At 42.7% G+C, this 16,591-nt stretch overlaps 2 pseudogenes; both read right to left on the bottom strand.

Annotated features, from left to right (window-relative positions):
- Positions 1-10,095: 10,095 nt before the first annotated feature.
- Positions 10,096-12,555, bottom strand: LOC104445084 (annotated as a pseudogene).
- A 1,483-nt stretch (positions 12,556-14,038) lies between these two features.
- Positions 14,039-15,771, bottom strand: LOC120293508 (annotated as a pseudogene).
- Between the last annotated feature and the right edge of the window lie 820 nt (positions 15,772-16,591).

A 16,591-nucleotide genomic window follows, 5' to 3' on the forward strand; every position in this document is an offset into this window, starting at 1 on the left:
CGGTGCTGCTTGGGGGAAGGCAGTTGGTGGCTTGGCAGTAAAGAAGAACTGAGGGAGATGGGGTGGCACAACGTTGACTCGGTGGGGGGCTTCGGTCGCTTGACTTCGGGCAGCTGGGATGAAGACATGAAGAAGGTGGGGCAGTAATTTCGGTGGAGTTGCAAAGAAGGGAGGGATGAAAGAGAGGCGACGTGGAGAGGCGGCTTCGAAGGAAATGAAAGAGAGACTGTGAAGGAGGAAGACAGCCGGACATGCAAATGAAGGAGGGGCGGCTAAGCTTGGCGTGTGAGAGAAGATTGAAGGAAGAGGGGAAAAGTCAGCAATAATTATCCAAATCAATTAAAGCATGGTCCCCCAAAGTCTCCAATCTTATCCCTCTTGTCCCCAATTACTTTCTTGCTCATAATTTTCACAAATAATCCAATTTGATGACAAATGTTGCACCCCCCAAGCCTAGCTCCGAATTTACTTAATTTGCACTTAAATTTCATCTCCATTCTTTCCAATTTGAGGTCCAATTTCACTTGAAGAAAAAGTCCACACAATTTCCACACTTTCCTTTCATGAAGTAGCTCGGTTTGGAAATAAAAAATCCCTTCAATTTGGCCAATCCGAATTTCCATTCATTTCCGATTCGTCCAAATTGATTTTTCATAAAAATCGCAAACTCGGCAGAATTTTTCCGAAAGACAAGATGACGTTCTATAAATGACTTGTGACACACTCGAATGTCCGAATTCCTAAACCGAATTCAATTTCATGGTTAAAATCGACCGGATGCAATTTTAGTCCAATCCAACCAATTAGGTAACTTTTAGGAATTTTACTACGGTTATATCCCTTAATAGCTTCACCCAATAGATTAGTTAACTCGTGAGTGATCAGCTTAGAGAAAAATGATCATAAGTGCGCTAACAAAAAGCCCATTTCGTTTTATCGGGACGGGTCGAAAATTCAGGATGTCACAACTATTTTCCTCTTAAAAAAATTTCATTCTCGAAATTTAAATCATTACAATTCTTCTTCAAAATGGTGGGGTATTGTCGTCTCATCGAGTCTTCACTTTCTCATGTAGCTCATTCTATCTCGTGGTGTTGCCAAACTACTTTGATCAAGGGGATCGCCTTGGTCCGTAGAATCTTCTATTTTCGATCCACAATCTGAACCAGGCTTTCCATGTATGACATTCTGCCGTCCACATCTAATTCTTCAAAATTCAGCACGTGGTTCGAGTTAGGCTCATAAGTCCTCAACATCGACACATGAAAGACGTCATGCACTTATACTAACCTCAGCGGCAATGCAAGACGATACATTAGGATCCCGATTCTTTCTAGAATTTCAAATGGACTTATGTACCTCAGACTTAGCTTTCCCTTTCTTAAAAAAGCGTGAAGTACTCCTCATTGGTGACACCTTTAGAAATGCGTGTTCACCAACTTGAAATTCCAATGACAATTGACGCATATTAGTGTAACTTTTCTGGCAGCTTTGAACGGTCTTTAATCTATACCTGATGACTGTAGCTGCATCAACTGACTGCTAGACTAACTCTATGCTTGTGATCTTTCGTTCTCTAACCTCATCTCAACACACTAGCGTTTTGCACGTTCTGCCATACAATACTTCAAAAAGAGTCATCTAAATACTCCATTGGTAGCTGTTGTTGTAGGCGAACTCAACAAGGTGAAGCCATTCCTCCTAGCTTCCTTTGAAATCCAACATGCAAGTTCACAGCATGTCTCGAGGGTTTGAATCGTCCTCTCAGACTAGTCATCCGTCTGAGGATGATAGGCCGTACTATACTACAGCTTCGTTCCTAAGGTGGTCTATAACCTTTCCCAAAAAGCAGCTATGAATCTTGGGTCTGGGTTTGATGTGATCGTCACCAGTACTCCATGCTGACTAATTATCTGACGCACGTACAATTCTACGTGCTTGTCCAAATCAAGGTTCTTTCATATACTGCAATGAAGTGAACCAACTTTGTCAGTCTGTCGACCACTACCCAAATGGAATCATTACCTCTCTGACTCCTTGGTAAGCCCAACACAAAATCCATTGTGATGTGTTCCCATTTCCACTCGAGAATCTCAAGAGGTTGCAGAGGTTCTCTCGACTTACAATGATGTGCCTACACTTGTTGACATGTCAAACATTTGGCGACATACTTAGCGATATCCACCTTCATACCAGACCACTAATAATGTTGACGTAGATTCTGATGCATCTTTGTACTGCTAGAATGAATGTTGTAACTGCTACAATGAGCTTTTGACAATATCTCTTCCTTAAGCGCTACATCATCAGGTACACACAATCATCCTTGAAACCTGAGTGTTCCGTCATCAGAAATCTAAAAGTTAGTCTTTCTTTTATTGGTATCCTCTTGCAAGTTCTTCTGAATCTCTAGATTTGTTGGTTGAAACGTCTTGATTCTAATTTGTACTTCCGGCTCAATTTTGAGGGTGGTCATAAGATTTGAAAGGTGGCTTACCTCAAACTTAAAAATTGAGTCTCGAGCTCTCTCTCGAGTAAAGTCCATTCCTTAAGTACCATATATGCTACTGAAGATTTCTGACTCAGCGCATTTGCGACCTTGTTAGCCTATCCAAGATTATATAAAATATCACAATCATAGTCCTTTAGGAGTTCCATCTAGCGATTCTATCCCATATTCAACTCCATTTAAGAAAACAGATAGTTGAGACCTTGATGGTCAGTGAAGATCTGGAATCTTTTTCCACACAAGTAATGTCTTCAAATCTACAACGCGAAAATAATTGATGCGAGTTCTAAGTCATGCGTTAGGTAGTTCAATTCATGAGGTTTCAACTGATGGGATGCGTACGCAACCCAGTTCTCTGAATGACGCATTACTATATATCTTGTATCTTCCAAGACCAGATGGAATGGTCAATGCAGGTACGGCAGTCAGCTTCTGCTTAAGCTCTTGGACACTACGCTCGCACTTGTCTGTCCACGCAAATTTCTATACCTTCTTCAATAGTCAAATCAACGGCGAAGTTAATGTTGAGAATCCTTCCACAAACCTTCCGTAGTACCCTGCCAAACCCAAAAAGTTTATGATCTCTATCATGGTAGTCGGTCTTAGCCAATTGTTTATTGCTTTGATCTTGGTCGAGTCAACGGAGATTTCTTCGCCTGAAATCTCGTTACCTAGGAAAGCAACACGAGTCAACCAAAACTCGCACTTGCTGAACTTGGTGTACAGTTCATGATCTCGCAGATTCTGAAGTATTGTCCTCAATTGTCTTTCATGCTTCTCAGGACTTTTCGAGTATACTAGGATGTCATCGAAGAAAACATTCACAAAATGATCCAAATACTCATCGAACACACGATTCATCACAACAAGTGGCTCCTTGAGCCAAACCCTTATATATAAATGATATCAAAGTTATATATAGGCAAAAAATTCAAGTACAACCCTAGCAAGTGATTCTCCTTTCTACAACTTCATTACAACAACTGAGGTTCTATAAATTTAACATGTTGCGCTACTCTGATAAAATTGTTCTGGGAATACTGCCCTTCCTGTCCGATGCATGACTCAATTCATCTCTGAGCTGGCTACCTGTTCAATCCACTTTGCAGTGCATTTTGCGGCGCAATTCGTCGGTTCTGACCCATTAGTGGCAGTGGCGTCCCATCGGTCTTCGAGGACAATTCCTAACTATGTGACCCTGTTGGCCACATTCATAACACATACCCATCTCAAAATGGCATGGGGCCGATCTGTGTCGTTTTCTACAGAAGTGACACACGCCATTCTGTCTTGGCGTTGACTTTTCGTTCTCACCATTCTTGTTGAGGGGAATAGGATACATTCCTCCAGACATAGGTCTCTTCCCAGACCTATTCCCATCTCTATTCGAACCAAACCACGACCCATATGAGGCAGCTCTTTCTTTTTTATCTCTCTTTATCATCTGGAGCCGTTCATACAGGTCGTTATAGTTCCTCAGGTTGAGTAGTATCAGTGAACTCCTCAGTTCCAGCCTATGTTCATCTCTGAATTTCCTAACTCGATTTACCAGATTCTCAACCAATTCAGGAGCGTACTATGATAGTTTAGTGAACTTCACCTCATACTGATTTGCCGTCATTGAGCCTTGGCGAAGGAGTTGGAATTCTGCCATCTTCAATTCTCTGGTAGTCTCAGAAAAGTATTTGCTCTTAAAGACCTCGACAAAGGCGTTCCACTCTAGGACCACACCTTCCAGGAAAACTATCCCTCTAGTGGCTCTCCACTAAGTGCTTGCAATTCCCTACAACTAATAAACTGCAAGGACGACCTTCTCTGCCTCAGTGCACATCGGCAGTGCAAAGGCCTTTTCCAATTCCTAGATCTAGAGAGTTGTAGCCTTGGGATCTTTCTTGCCAGTGAACTTCGGTGGTTTCAACTTTAAAAACTGCTCCACAAGCTTGTGCATCGGCCTCACTCTCTCAGCAACCACGTTCCCAAGTGGAATGTTGGCAAGTGCGGTAGTGGCTATGGCAGCAACAACAACAACATTGGCTGCGACAATAGCGACAGCTATAGCAGTGGCAATAATCGCGACGGCTTGATTCTAGGCCTGCTGCCCCATTAAATCTCTCATCGCCTCTAGCGTCTGCATGATCTCGACAATTCTCGGATCACTAGGTGTTGCTACACCAGCACTGACTAGAGACGATGCTACTCCACTTGCAATGGCCTCAGCCTACGCTCTACCGCAACCGCCTCAGGTATTGACTCTTGTCGGCATCCTACCCCGAGTCACAGGGCCTACCCCCCTCTTCTTAGAAGTCCTCTACTCCTGGTCACTCATGCTACAGGATCTTTATAGAAACTTGTTTTCCAATTCCAATACCATATTAGAATTTGAGTGACCTCCATAAAACAATCTACCAATCAGCTATCACTTACATGCATCAGCATAAAATAAAGGTCATTCCTACTAACTATTCCAAGAACCCATCGCGCCTTATCACTCCATACACAAACCTAAGCTATGATACCACTTAAACGGAGATGTCACTTCTTAATCCTTGAGCTCATGCCCATCCCTTGGTGGTCGATGAAATTTTGCGACTTCCCAGGATGAGTCACCAACCCTTTCATTTTGTTGTACATGCATAAACGAATAACAAATCGCCTGACAGTAACCATCTCGGGATAGAAAAGTAGGACAATAGATTCAAAACAAAACATGATGTTGTAGACCAACTGAGTCATATACAAGGGGCTATACCTAAAAGATTTCAAAGGATCAACTCTCAAAAGAAACTATTCAATTTGACCTACATTTCAGATCACCTCAGCTCGACTCCAGGTTCTCCACTCTACGGCCCTGAAAAATGAGCCCACGATAGGGTGAGATATAAATATCAACGAGTTCACATTCTAAACCCCGATTAGGAGGGTAATATGCACAATCATATAACCACAAAGACTTACTTTGTCTTAGATCCTCCTTGCAGGTCAGTATAGTTTATATCACAACCATATGCATATAGCAAATTCACACATCAATTGGAATATTTAAATCAATCACTGCTAACACAAGCAAGAATTACCGACACACTTTGGTTGATCAATTCAATCAACATGCATTCCAATTAATTAATACTACCCACACGGGCAATTTTACCTGACACACGCCGGTCCTCTATCCACCGACACACATCAAGGATAGGTAACACCCAACGACACACACTAGGGATAGATAACATCCACTGACACATGCTGGGGATAGGTAATATCCACCGACACACACCGGGGATAGGTTACATCCATCAACACATGCCAGGGATAGGTAATATCCACCAACACACACCGGGGATACGTAATATCCACCAACACACACCGGGGACAGGCAACGTCCACCGACATACGCTAGGGATGGGTTCTTTTAACTAGCACACAATCATTCAATTTTGGCCAAGGAAATTGTGCTTTGCACTCACAAGCCTCAATTAAGATAACTACCTTGGCCTATTTTCTTCTTATTAAAAACATCCGATTAAAATATCGTGTGTGGGTATACAATTAGATTGAGCTCGAAAAATTGATATCCTCCCTTTCTAAAATCCCACTGTTTTATATAATATATTAAACTATTTTCGGTATTAAAACCTGACACCCAAGATTTTCAAGAATAGATATTTAATATTCACAATTTTTGGAATAAATGACAAAAAATCCAATCAGCACTCAATTTACACAAATTAACACTCAATTGCAGAAATTAACCACACCATTGCAATTAGAACGCAATTCCGGTCATCGGCTATCCAGGTATAATTTCCGGAAAATAATTAATAAACAATTAATTACCAAAATTAATTAAATAAATACAATTTAATTCCATAAATGCATACTTAGGCAGTAATTGCTAAATTAACCACCTAAACGGGCTAGGAAAATTCCCAAACCTGTCTAGATAAATAGCACATCCTATCTAGGCTTTAATTACTCTAATCTAGCCCCCTAACATGCATAATTGAATAATTAAATCACTAATCTAATCTAACTAACCACCTAATCCATGATTAACTTAAACTAATCATCCCATAAACGTCATTAGCCTACTAAGTAGAGTTTAGTGCATAAACTCACCGGTTTAACACGAAAACCAGTTCACCGCGACAGTGGCGCGACGGCGGCTGCAACTCAAGCTTGCGGTGGCGCCAACGAGGGCTTGGACCAGGCCGAAAATGGTCAAACAAATCTTAGCCCAAGTTGAGATTTGTTCTTGAACTTAGTTGGATCAAGGTTAGGGTGAAGCGGCTGGAGTTTGCGGGCTCAATTAGAGCTGGAAAATCGCGTGGGCTACAACGAGGCTTTGAGATGGGTTGGATTGGTGTGGCCTGGAGTTGCTAGATGAAGGAGGTAGAGATGGGCTGGCAAACAAAGAGCAGCTACAGGGAATTCGGTGGAGACGGACAGCTTAATTCGGTGGCTGCTTGACTCGCTGGGCTTCTCGCGGACCGTTGGTGGATGATTAAGAGACGCGCAGCAAAAGTTGAGGCTGCCTCAGTCAACTATGGGGAAGTGGCTGAATTTGTTCAGTTGAAAGAGGGACAAACCAAAGTGGAGCAACTTCGGTGCAGCTTGGGGGAAGGCAGCTAGCAGCTTGGCAGTAAAGAAGAACCGAGGGAGATGGGGTGGCATAAATGTTGACTCGGTGGGGGGCTTCGGTGGCTTGACTTCAAGCAACTGGGATGAAGACATGAAGAAGGTGGGGCAGTAATTTCGGTGGAGTTGCAAGAAGGGAGGGATGAAAGAGAGGCGACATGGAGAGGCGGCTTCGAAGGAAATGAAAGAGAGACCGTGAAGGAGGAAGACAACTAGACATGCAAAGGAAGGAGGGGCGGCTGAGCTTGGCATGAGAGAAGATTGAGGGAGAAGGGCAAAAGTCAACAATAATTATCCAAATCAATTAAAGCTTGGTCCCCCCAAGTGTGACATCCCAATTTTCCAATTCTATTTTCAATAAATTGATACGGGCATTTCGTTGGCACGCATTTAGTTATTTTCCTTGAGTCGGCCACTCATGTGAAAACTAGTCTATCGGGTGAAGCCGTTAAGAGTTTCTAATGCATCAGACTCAAGAATTTGATCAGGAAGCGATCTTTCGACCGAGTTAATCTGCAAGGGTCATTGCGGCACAATTAAAATTCGATTAGAGATCGGAGATAGGTCGACTCGACAGAGGCATGTGATCAGGTGTGGGTGATTCCACCAGATCGCACAATTCGTGTCGATCGGCACTGGACCGACTTTTCTATCGATTGGGTACCCTGTGTTCGTATTTGAAACCTTGAGATTTCCCCGACAACCGAAAGTTGCCAATGTTTCAAAGATGTACATTGTGGCTTGAGATGATCAACCACATGTCAAATGCATAAAAATCTCTAAAGGCTACCCGGTAGGTTGGGCCACGCTAGTATCGTGCCAAAGTGAAATTAACCGTGGAATTGAGATCGAATTTAGAAATTGAGAGTCTGGGTGTGTCACAAATCATTTTAGGAATATTGACTAATCTCCGGAAGATTTTTCATGCAAGCCGAGTTTTTCAGCAAAATAATCAGAGATTGGCTAATTTGGCTCGAGAAATTAGTAGGCCTGCGTTTGGTCGTACTTTTGGGACTTAAGTTGGTTCTATGGACAAGTGAAGATGTGAATTGAAGTGTGGAGACATCGGATTAATTTTATGGACTTTAATTTGGACTCAATTGAAATAGAATTGACGAGAATTGAAGAAATTTGATGTACAAGGATTTGGACCCCGGCGGAAATGATATTCCACCCATTGAAGAATGTTGTGGGAGAGGAGATAGTGGAAGATGACATCATGTGGGTGATGTCATGCTGATTGAAGCCAAGCGAATGGGGTGTTGACAAGTGGCAAGAGCCCATTGGCCCTCATAAAGTGGGGTTTTTCTCTCTCACCTATCAACATCATCTTCTTCCTTGGACCTTGGGAGAGAGAGAGAAAGAGGGGGAGGGAGAGCTTCGACCGGACCAGCCCCGACGCCGCCCCCCTTCGGCCGCTCGGTCGCCTGCTCACCGCCGCACGTTGCCGTCGTCGTCATCGTTCCACCTTGGCCGCACGCCCTCCGTCTTCCCCCTTCCTCTCCCGTCACCTCTCTCCTCCATTGTTGTTGTGCGAAGATCAGAAAAATGGCAGAGAAGAAGCTGGAGCAGCCATGGCCGTCCGCCCTCTTCGTCGTTCGCCCGTCGCCGCCAGCTCGCCGCCGGAGCCGCCACGGTCATCACCGTCGCCGTGCGTCCGCACGAAGCCACGTGCCAGCTCGCCGGCCGGCTCGCGCTCAGCCCGCACCTCCAGCTCGTAGACCAGGCCGTCTCGAGCTGTTGCCGCCGCCGCCGCCGCCGAAGGGTCGCCGGAGCTGCTGTCTCACCCGCACGAGCTGCCGCCGCCCTCCTCCGCCCTTCTCGGCCCCAAATCAGTGGCTGGAAAAATGGGTATTCCAGCTTGGTCTTGGCCCGTTTCGGCCGCCTTCCCGAGCCCGGATGCTCGGCCCGCTTTGAGGAAAGTCGATCCCCGCGTCGTTCCCGTCGTTTTGGTCCGCTCGGCTCGCTAATCCGGTGAGTTTAACTCACTAAATCTTGATTAGAGTGTTAATGATGCCCTAGGTGTGCTTAGTTTAAATTAAGTAAGTTTAGGTGTGTGGATTAGTGCATTTAATTATAAATTGGATTAAGATGTTGGTTTATGTTAAAGTATGTTTAAATTAAAGGTTAAAAGAAGTTATTTAAAGTTAAGCCTTGATGTGACACAAAATGATTTTAGTTTTGAATTATTTAAGTGCTTCGAAATTCTGGAAAATATTATATTATATTATAATCCGAAATTATTGAAATATTATTTTTTATAAAAAAAAAATCAGAAAAATTATTTTTGACCTTATTTGCTCAGAATTTCGTACCGATCGCTGCTGTGCATTTAGAATTTGATATTGATGATTGGTTGTGGAAAATTGAGTGTGATTGCGATATATAGGGACTCTTTATAAAATCCTAAGTGTGGAAATGAATGGGCGATTGGCCGTGATATACCACCTATTAGAGGTCGCGCCCAGTGGAGCCGTGATATGCCACCTATTAGAAGTCGCGCCCAGTGGGGCGTGATATGCCACCTATTAGAGGTCGCGCCCAGTGGGGCCGTGATATGCCACCTGATAAAGGTCGCGCCCAATGAGGCTGTGAAATACCACCTATTAGAGGTCGTGCCTGATGAGGCCGTGAAATACCACCTATTAGAGGTCGTGCCTGATGAGGCCGTGATATACCACCTATTAGAGGTCGTGCCTGATGAGGCCGTGAAATACCACCTATTAGAGGTCGTGCCTGATGATGCCGTGATATACCACTTATTAGAGGTCGTGCCTGATGAGGCCGTGATATACCACTTATTAGAGGTCGTGCCTGATGAGGCCGTGAAATACCACCTATTAGAGGTCGTGCCTGATGAGGCCGTGAAATACCACGTATTAGAGGTCGTGCCTGATGAGGCCGTGAATTACCACCTGATTACAGGTCGTGCCGAGTGGGGCCGTGATTGCCACTGGTTGCTAAATCTTCCTATCAGGTCGAGATGGGTAGTAGTAATTGATTTGTTGGAATGACCTGTAATCGGCCAAGTCGATTGATCGCTGAGACGATCCAAGTGGTTGAATTGTTTTGATAATGTGATTGAGCCATGGTTGTTTGGTTATAACAGTCTTGTCATCAATAGCTCATCGAATCTAGAGAACATTGGCTAGTATATAAGACAAAATTAGGTGGCACTCTGCAGCAAAACTATAGAGATTTGACCGATCGAAAATCTTTACCTCTAAAATGTCTCCGACATTGACAACGAAAGCATTAGGAAGGGGCTTGATGGGAACCCACTTGCCCTCTTTTCTTACTTGGAGACCTTCCACTTCATTGACTTGGAGAAGAATGGTAAGGCCTTTAGCGTCGGAATGTGGAGTGAGGCCAATGGCCAGCTCAGTCGCGGACACGGAGGGTAATAGTTCATCCTCATGCCTTGCAGGCCCTCATCAAACAGTTCTATCATCTCCTTGGTGTCCATCTTTAAAGCTTTTGCCATGAGAAGGAGTATCTTCATTGCAAGATCTTGGAGCTCTGTGGAGTATTTATCCAGCACATCTCTGCATAATAATTACACATATAAGAATAGGTTACAAAGGTGAGAGAGAGAGAGAGAGAGAGAGAGAGAGAGAGAGAGAGAGAGAGAGAGAGAGAGAGAGAGAGAGAGAGAGAGAGAGAGAGAGAGAGAGAGAGAGAGAGAGCACGGATTTTCGCTCAAAATGTGAGGCAGTGATATGAGTATGTTTGTTTTCAGTATGTAATTAATTATTCATCTTGACGTCGAGAGATTTGGGACTTGTAGAAAATATTCATCACGCTGCTAAAGTTAAGGTATTATTGATGATGCGGGCTAATCATCAAGCCAATCTTTCATGCATCCCGCTCATATAAGCCCAACTCACATGAATCATTGGCCACACACGCACCTGGTGTAGCCAAGAATTTTTCTAACTTATTATCTTTTATTCGATTGTTGATGTATCAACCAATTAGAGTAAATTAAATAGTTAGCTAGTAAAGGAACCAAAAGTCCGTTTGGAGGAGAAGGTGAAGGCCAAAGTTTTTGCGTCTCTCTTAGAAATGATGGGGGGCACACTTTAGATATTGCAAGATGTATATTTGAAATTTTAGTTAATAAATAAATATAAAAAAAAAAATTAATGCCATTGATCCTTCAACAATGAATGTTATTGTTTCGTGTGACGCTTGGGATTACAGAACTTGGTATATAAAATTAGTTACCCTGTTTCTCGGACTAATTTTGCTGGAAAATGGGTTCTTTGTATCTCTAATGTTTAAGTTTCAGTGACGAGCAGGGGCGGGATTTGCGCATGTGGCCTCTCAGCCTCTGTCGTTCTTCAATCTGGGTTGACTAAGGGTCATCCAATGCAACATGGGAGGGAGACAGAGCGGGGCCATGTGTCGATAACGATGGTGGCTGCGATGGCGACATGACCAATGGTAAGGTCCGGTGGCTTATCAGCGCTCGTGGGGCGACGACGGTGGAGGCGGACTCTATGCAATATGGACAGTGGCAAGCAACGTGTGTGGAGGTGGGAATGGGAAGGGCAGATAGACAAAGAAGAAAATCAAATCCGGCCAATTCAAACCTCCTTCATCTTAATGCGTCAGCCTCGGAAGGGTAAATTTACGACATGCATTTAGACAATCTCAATGGATAGTGTACTCAATGCACGAGAGAGAGAAAAACCTGAAGGGAGAAGGAAGCATGGGAAAAAGGTGAGGTTTTCTCAAATGTCTGGGGAGGGACACCATGTAAAACATGTCGCCCCAATCGAGCTTCTGCTCCTCGGACACTACAAACGCCTGCCCGAAGCCCTGCAAGTCTCCTTCTTGTTGCCAAAACCTCCTCTTCTCCTCCATTGGAAGCTTGAAGAACTCTTGTATTCCCAACTTCACCTCCTCCAACAACGAAAAGCTCACTCCATGGTTTATCAACTGCATCCACAAAAAGGGGATCGATTAAATTCGAAAGCCGAATTCTTGAAAAACAAATCTGGACCTCACGGAAGACCTGGAAGAATCCCTAATCCCTGCATGCAGAGTGCAGCTTTTCAAGCTCGGACTCCGTCAAATCGCCATCGCTCGACGAAAGCTTGCTCAGATCAATGACTGGTACTTGAAGCAACGAAGTCCCATGGTCTAGGTCGGTACGGATATAGCGAGGCGGGAGTTCGGTTATGGCCTCTTTTGCCAACTCCTGAACGCTCGGGACCGGAAGAGAACCACCAAGCTTATTGACAATCGCATCCATCGTCGCAACGAGAGGATCGGATGACGAAAATCTCATAAGAGCTGGCTAAGGTGGTTTCTCATTTATGGCACTGGTGTCAAGAGACCTTGCATTTCGAGCCACGAGAAGTACACGTGGCTTCCGGCCAAACCCAATCTACTGACGACAAACTTGTGGCTTCGTGATCGGTAGTCGGTGGCCTAGTCTTATTTTAATAGTAGAAGCTTCAAGAAATAAGATTTGAAATTGGCCACGAGATCATGCTGACTGCTTATCAAACAAATTATTACGGTTGACCAGATAAGCTGGCAAACGTAAGCAAATCACTTTTGTGTTGATTTCTAAAAAGTGATATCGCAAGAATTAGAATTTACAGAAGCAACGAAACTTGAGTAAACTAAATTATCCTTACCTTTCGAAGATTCCATTAATCATTTTTGGCCAATTATAAACCCAAATAAAGTAAAAGAGAATATTTTACTGACCGAATCCGTCGATCATCTTCTCTCTTCAAATCCTGCTGTCGTCTCCTATCACGCCATCTAGTACGTGGGTTTTGCAATTTGGCCATGGGATAAGATGAAAGAGAGATGGTCAGCCATTATGAAGAAGAATCCGGCGTACGTTCACCATCATGATGAAAATAGAAATCCATGTGATTGGCATGTGATGACGGCATGACTTCTGTGCAGATGATATTTTTATTTTGGGGTCGGGGTCGATCAATTAATTATATAGAATAGCTTAAATTTGCGCATCAAGAGGGATTTGAATAAACAGATGAAATTTTTGGGTAAGGTGAATTGATGGTGCTGCCTTGAAAACAGTGATTTCCTCCATATGATTTGTGATCCAAAGCAGTCGGTTCTGATGGAAGTCCTGTCCCCATGATGCAACGCGCAGACACTGGCCTTCCTCACTTGGTCTGCGTTCTAAGCGAAGGACGATCCCAATTCAAGCCTTGAAATGAAACTCTTGAGTTGATCTCGGTTTGTATGCAATTTTAAGAGACACGGACCAACGAACATACAGACCAATCTTCGTTCCAGTGGTCGCATGAAGACCACCATGGGAAGGGAAATTCATGCCTATCCACTTTGTGGAGTTCCCAATGAAGGAAACCGATTCCCTACTAGCTATTTCCTTGAACCATGTGGCAAAACCAATACGAACCTTATCCTCAAAATATTAATTTAGATTTTGATCATATCGAAAAAGACTTGTCGGTTCTTCTAAGGTTGTGTGTTATAGGTCATGCTCTCATCCCGGTTAGCAAGAGCTTTAAAGCTTTATCATGACGTTGGGAAGCGATCCTAAATTCCACACTCACAAAGTCGAATCTCATCCTTCTTTTTCACTCCACTTGTATAATGGGTTTGTTACGAATGATTAAGTTCAGCCTTCGTTATGATGTAACAATGCACATTTTGCATTGGTAAGAAGAATATAGATTTGTAGAAATTTGAGAACGTTGAATTGATACTTTCTCTATAACAGATTTACGCTGGTTTGTTTTATTATGAGTAAAGTTCACTTGTTTTCCCAACAAAAAAGAAATGTACAAGAGTTAAAGGGCTCTATTTATGTCATCATAATGTCATCCGGAGAAAAAAATGATGAAATTGATCAACAAAAGCAAGGAGGGAGCGAAATGGATATGGATTATACAGATATTGCGTCAATACATGATCCATTTATTTGAAGTACACAGAGAGTGTAAACATAAAGATATCATGCAATCCTCATAATGTCAAGATATGACTTCCCTTGGAGCTCACAAGAGTAGAGACCCCTCAAGTAATTGGCCATACCTATTCTTCTGAATAATGCTGGCTTTTCCATTGTGATCAGGCTCGGTGCAGGACCAAATTCCCCTTCCAATTTTGGGCTGTAAAATGCAGCAATTGAGAGCCTCTCCATCATTGAGTTAACCATTGCTCAATGCTCAATGCTACGATAAGTGCCATTCATCACAATCTGTGTCAATCATCAAATACACAAACTAATTTGTCATCCCTCTTTGTGGATTTTGTTCGTGAAATTGTTTCATCTGTAGATCAAACTAACTAGCTCATTGCATATCAATAAACAATGAAGTCCACATTGGGATTTGGAAAACAAACATGTAACTATACAAATTTCCCGCATTTCATAATTGAAATGTCTACCATTTTATTCAAGATTATTGTTGCGTTCACAGCGCATAAATTTTCGTTTAGATTGATGAGTTTGTCCCTCTTTAACATTTATAAGTGAAATGTTAGATGCATAGTGTATGATATCACAGTTTTGTCATCAACAGCAGATGGATATAGACAATACTAGCTCATATACAAACAAAACTAGGTGGAACTCCGTGTCAAAACAATAGAAATAGGGCCAATCGTAATACTGACCTCTAAAATGTCTCCGACGTTGACAACGAATGCATTAGGGAGGGGCTTGAGAGAGACCCACTTGCCCTCTTTCCTTACTTGGAGACCTTCCATTTCATTGACTTGGAGAAGAATGGTGAGGCCGGTGGAGTCGGAGTGAGGAGTGAGGCCCGTGACAAGCTCAGGTCGCGGACACGGAGGGTAATAGTTCATCCTAAGGGCCTGCCTGCCCTCATCAAACAGTTCTATCATGTCCTTGGGTTCCATCTGCAGAGCTTTTGCCATGAGAAGGAGTATCTTCATTGCAAGGTCTCGCAGCTCCGAGGAGTATTCATCTAAGACTTCTCTGCATAATGATAAGGTGATACATGTAAGAATAGGTTACAAAGGCGAGAGAGAGGACGGGATGTGTAGAAGATGGTAAACAGGCTGAGCATACAATATTCACTGTAAAGTTAAGATATTCTTGATGATGTGGGCTAATCCTGAAGCTAGTCTTCCATGCATCCGACTCATAATGAAGTTTTATTATATTTTCGGCCCTTGCTAAACTTATCATGCAAACTTAGCATTAAGCCTAATAAGCGATTTGATCACATACAAAATAAGTCATGTATGGTTTCCAAATCTTGTATATGTCATAAACAAGAGTTCTGTATAAATGACAGACCATTGATGTTCTTAATTAACTCAAACTCATTAGAATTCCAATAACGCACTTCTTATTCTTGAATTTAAGGTAACCAACTCTCGTACATTCGCACTAATACTAATCCCTACTGGCCCTTCAACGAAGTATTTCTCCGTCGAAGTGTGTTGTAGCTAAGTAGATTTCATCATTATATCTACACGAAGTCTAGTAATACACAAACTCTAAGAAAGATCTTCGATAAAAATTAAAATCTACTTATCTGTGATTAAATAGGTAGCAAACCTTTAAGAAACTGCTACTCAATAGATGCCAGAAATCGAGGCATAGGATCACCTCGAAATCTCCCCCACTTTGATTAAATTGCTCTTTATGACAAGGGATGTGCAAATCATTTGAGTTGTCAGTAGACATTATAAAGTAATTTGAGCGCGATCTTCGTTTGATTTGGCCAGCGATAATTTGCCTGAATCCAAATGTAGAATGTTTACGTGCGTGTACCCAACAAATCGCGTGAACGATCATCTCGCCTGTCCATGAAAAGCTCAAAGCGACAATTTTTGTCCTTACTCCCAAGTCTCACTCATCAACCAAATTATGCTTACGAAAGTAACAGTACTAGAACAAGTACAGTGGCGGTCCGATTATAGAAATCTTCCCTTTACGTGTGAACACGAAGACAAACTCACATGAACTATTGTTCCATGTCACACTGACATTGGTATATATTAATTCAGCTATTTTGTGAAATTGAGAGAGAGAGAGGAGTGGTGGTCCGATTATAGAAATCTTCCCTTTACGTGAGCACGAAGACAAACCCACATGAATTATTGTTTCGCGTCACACCAGAGATACCGACATTGGTATATGAACTTAATTTAGCTATTTTGTGAAATTGAGAGAGAGGTGTGATTATAGAAATCTTCCCTTTACGTGAGCACGAAGACAAACCCACATGAATTATTGTTTCGCGTCACACCAGAGATACCGACATTGGTATATAAACTTAATTTAGCTATTTTGTGAAATTGAGAGAGAGGTGTGATTATAGAAATCTTCCCTTTACGTGAGCACGAAGACAAACCCACATGAATTATTGTTTCGTGTCACACCAAAGATACCGACATTGGTATATAAACTTAATTTAGCTATTTTGTGAAATTGAGAGAGAGGTCCGATTATAG

Source organism: Eucalyptus grandis, chromosome 5 (assembly GCF_016545825.1).
Source record: "Eucalyptus grandis isolate ANBG69807.140 chromosome 5, ASM1654582v1, whole genome shotgun sequence".
NCBI classification, from domain to species: domain Eukaryota; kingdom Viridiplantae; phylum Streptophyta; class Magnoliopsida; order Myrtales; family Myrtaceae; genus Eucalyptus; species Eucalyptus grandis.